The following is a 4,899-nucleotide window of genomic DNA, read 5'->3' on the forward strand; positions in this document are numbered from 1 at the left end:
TACCGTGCGTGCATGCGTGTGTTATCACAGAGTGACAGTACCAGGTGTTGTTGTCCGGTGGTTTCCGTGGTAACCAGAGACCTCCCACCATCACTTCCAAACTGTAGCTGATTGATGAACATGGTGTGTTTGACCCTTGACCCCGTACGCACACACGCACGCACGCACACACACACGCACACACGCAGAGTAACTGTTCTAGATATCGTAACTCTATGGTTCAGAGTCCAGACAGTGTCTTGCTCAATGGCACTATGACAGACAGACAGACAGACAGACAGACAGACAGACAGACAGACAGACAGACAGACAGCTGCAGAGAGGTGTGTGTGTGTGTGTGTGTGTGTGTGTGTGTGTGTGTGTGTGTGTGTGTGTGTGTGTGTGTGTGTGTGTGTGTGTGTGTGTGTGTGTGTGTGTGTGTGTGTGTGTGTGTGTGTGTGTGTGTGTGTGTGTGTGTGTGTGTGTGTGTGTGTGTGTTTGTGCGCGCGCGCGCTTCCGTATTGTTGAAGCAGCTGTAGTGAAGCTAGCTATTGTTTTCTGTCCTTCCGCTGCTAATCTACGCACACAGCTGTTGTGTGTGTGTGTGTGTGTGTGTGTGTGTGTATCTGTGTGTTTGTGTGTGTGTGTGTGTGTGTGCTTGCGCACAGCCGCGCACATGCGTGTATCTGCCTGCATGCACAAGTGTGCGTGTTGGAGAGAGAGATTAAGTGGGGTGTACAGTATGTGTGGCGTTCGTGCATGTTGCACGTGGTCGATTAAGTGTAGAAGGGTGTGCTATATGATAGATAGATAGATAGATAGACACTAAAACAACCGGGACAATGCTCCACATGTCCCAAACTCTGCACTTCTGGCTGCAAAACTATGGAATGAACTCCCCATTACAATCAGAACTTCAGCCTCACTCCCAATCTTCCGCCGTAGTCTGAAAACCCACCTCTTCAGACTCCATCTTGGCCTGTAGCACTTGCCCTAGCCTCAACGACCTTACAGGCGTATGCAAAGGCTCAACTTATGATTTTACTAACTTAGATAGCATTTTATACGACGGAAGCATTTATATTTTACTCATGATCAGAGCTTCCGTTGCTCCAGACTGTATGACGGAAGCATTTATATTTTACTCATGATCAGAGCTTCCGTTGCTCCAGACTGTACGACGGAAGCATTTATATTTGACTCATGATCAGAGCTTCCGTCGCTCCAGACTGTACGACGGAAGCATTTATATTTTACTCATGATCAGAGCTTCCGTCGCTCCAGACTGTACGACGGAAGCATTTATATTTTACTCATGATCAGAACTTCCGTTGCTCCAGACTGTATGACGGAAGCATTTATATTTTACTCATGATCAGAGCTTCCGTTGCTCCAGACTGTATGACGGAAGCATTTATATTTTACTCATGATCAGAGCTTCCGTTGCTCCAGACTGTACGACGGAAGCATTTATATTTTACTCATGATCAGAACTTCCGTTGCTCCAGACTGTATGACGGAAGCATTTATATTTGACTCATGATCAGAGCTTCCGTTGCTCCAGACTGTATGACGGAAGCATTTATATTTTACTCATGACAGAGCTTCCGTCGCTCCAGACTGTACGACGGAAGCATTTATATTTTACTCATGATCAGAGCTTCCGTCGCTCCAGACTGTACGACGGAAGCATTTATATTTTACTCATGATCAGAGCTTCCGTCGCTCCAGACTGTACGACGGAAGCATTTATATTTTACTCATGATCAGAGCTTCCGTTGCTCCAGACTGTATGACGGAAGCATTTATATTTTACTCATGATCAGAGCTTCCGTTGCTCCAGACTGTACGACGGAAGCATTTATATTTGACTCATGATCAGAGCTTCCGTTGCTCCAGACTGTACGACGGAAGCATTTATATTTTACTCATGATCAGAGCTTCCGTTGCTCGAGACTGTATGACGGAAGCATTTATATTTTACTCATGATCAGAGCTTCCGTTGCTCCAGACTGTACGACGGAAGCATTTATATTTGACTCATGATCAGAGCTTCCGTTGCTCCAGACTGTATGACGGAAGCATTTATATTTTACTCATGATCAGAGCTTCCGTTGCTCCAGACTGTACGACGGAAGCATTTATATTTGACTCATGATCAGAGCTTCCGTTGCTCCAGACTGTATGACGGAAGCATTTATATTTTACTCATGATCAGAGCTTCCGTTGCTCCAGACTGTACGACGGAAGCATTTATATTTGACTCATGATCAGAGCTTCCGTTGCTCCAGACTGTACGACGGAAGCATTTATATTTGACTCATGATCAGAGCTTCCGTTGCTCCAGACTGTATGACGGAAGCATTTATATTTGACTCATGATCAGAGCTTCCGTTGCTCCAGACTGTATGAGGGAAGCATTTATATTTTACTCATGATAATGTAATTTAGAAATACTCTGTTAAAAAGTAAAAGTCTGGTATTCAAAATGCAATTGAGTAAAAGTACAAAAGTAATTGGCATCGAAGTGTCTGTACTTAAAGTACCAAAAGTAAAAGTAAAGTCGTTATGCAGAATCTCTCATTTCAAGTTTTCATATCTATACAAAAATATTTTGAAAATAGCCGATCTACAAGCTTGTAGATCGGCTATTTTCAAACGGCTATATGTGTAGTGAAGTAAAAGTACGATATATCCTCTGAGATGTAGTGGATTAGGAAGCAAAAGTAATGTTTCTTTTCCCTTTTTACCTCCTTTATGATAAATTCCTGTTCTGTTCCTTGGCTATATAGAAGTGTCTATTTGTACGTCTCTAAATGTTTTGATGAATTGAACAAGGTGGTCCAATGCTTCATTGGGTCGTCCACTCACAGTTAACAGTCTTTGTATTGAGTTGTGCTTGAAATGTACTGTAATTCTGCAAACTGTTAATAAATATTTCATATCAATCAAAATACTGGAAATTGTAAATACTCAAGTAAAGTAGCCTACAAATACCTCAAATTGTAGTTAAGTAAATGCACTTAGTTACTTTCCACCCCTGCGTTTTGAACATGTACAGTACGTACAGTAATGTCATTAAGTAATCAGTAATAAATGTAACTCTAATTTACGACAATTGAATCACGCGGATTCCGCGATCCACGTGAAGGAGCAGCATGACTCTTCCAGTGACCTTTCACCGCCCATGTCGACGCTGGTCCTCAACCTGCGGGTCGGGACCCCCAGGGTGGTCCCCGCGTGGCGTTGGGGTGCATATAGGGACCCCCCCCAGGGTGGTCCCCATGTGGCGTTGGGATGCATATAGGGACCCCCAGGGTGGTCCCCGCGTGGCGTTGGGATGCATATAGGGACCCCCAGGGTGGTCCCCATGTGGCGTTGGGATGCATATAGGGACCCCCAGGGTGGTCCCCATGTGGCGTTGGGATGCATATAGGGACCCCCAGGGTGGTCCCCATGTGGCGTTGGGGTGCATATAGGGACCCCCAGGGTGGTCCCCATGTGGCGTTGGGATGCATATAGGGACCCCCAGGGTGGTCCCCATGTGGCGTTGGGATGCATATAGGGACCCCCAGGGTGGTCCCCATGTGGCGTTGGGATGCATATAGGGACCCCCAGGGTGGTCCCCATGTGGCGTTGGGGTGCATATAGGGACCCCCAGGGTGGTCCCCGCGTGGTGTTGGGATGCATATAGGGACCCCCCCCCCAGGGTGGTCCCCGCGTGGCGTTGGGGTGCATATAGGGACCCCCAGGGTGGTCCCCGCGTGGTGTTGGGATGCATATAGGGACCCCCCCCAGGGTGGTCCCCGCGTGGCGTTGGGGTGCATATAGGGACCCCCAGGGAGGTCCCCGCGTGGCGTTGGGGTGCATATAGGGACCCCCCCCAGGGTGGTCCCCGTGTGGCGTTGGGATGCATATAGGGACCCCCAGGGTGGTCCCCATGTGGCGTTGGGATGCATATAGGGACCCCCAGGGTGGTCCCCGTGTGGCGTTGGGATGCATATAGGGACCCCCCCCAGGGTGGTCCCCATGTGGCGTTGGGGTGCATATAGGGACCCCCAGGGAGGTCCCCATGTGGTGTTGGGGTGCATATAGGGACCCCCAGGGTGGTCCCCGCGTTTTTCAACATTTATCAACATTTATCAACATTTATCAACATTTTTCAGTCAGAGGAATGCATTAGAGACAGTCCTGACATTGCAGACACAATAGACGTTGCAGAATCTGAGCTGCTGGGTAACAACATATTATAGATGTTATTATACAGCTTGGTTACACATGAACTGCTTCTTGTGTTAACTTCCTCCTGAAACAAATTGTTGTTGAGTTTCCCTGAGTTTGTGCACATTATCTACTATTGTTTGTGTTCCAAAATGTCTTGATGTACAGACAGATGTTTGACTAGCTTGTTTTAGAAGTGTATGTACGTCTCTAAATGTTGTGATGAATTGAACATGGTGGACCGTGTTGTAAACCAGTGTAATGCTGTATCAGTCTGTCGTCCACAGTAACAGTCTCTGTATTGAGTTGTGATGAATTGAACATGGTGGACCGTGTAGTAAACCAGTGTAATGCTTTATCAGTGAGTCGTCCACAGTAACAGTCTCTGTATTGAGTTGTGATGAATTGAACATGGTGGACCGTGTAGTAAACCTGTGTAATGCTGTATCAGTGAGTCGTCCACAGTAACAGTCTCTGTATTGAGTTGTGATGAATTGAACAAGGTGGACCGTGTAGTAAACCAGTGTAATGTATCAGTGAGTCGTCCACAGTAACAGTCTCTGTATTGAGTTGTGATGAATTGAACATGGTGGACCGTGTAGTAAACCAGTGTAATGCTGTATCAGTGAGTCGTCCACAGTAACAGTCTCTGTATTGAGTTGTGATGAATTGAACAAGGTGGACCGTGTTGTAAACCAG

This window comes from Electrona antarctica (genome assembly GCF_951216825.1).
Source record: "Electrona antarctica genome assembly, chromosome: 10".
NCBI lineage: Eukaryota > Metazoa > Chordata > Actinopteri > Myctophiformes > Myctophidae > Electrona > Electrona antarctica.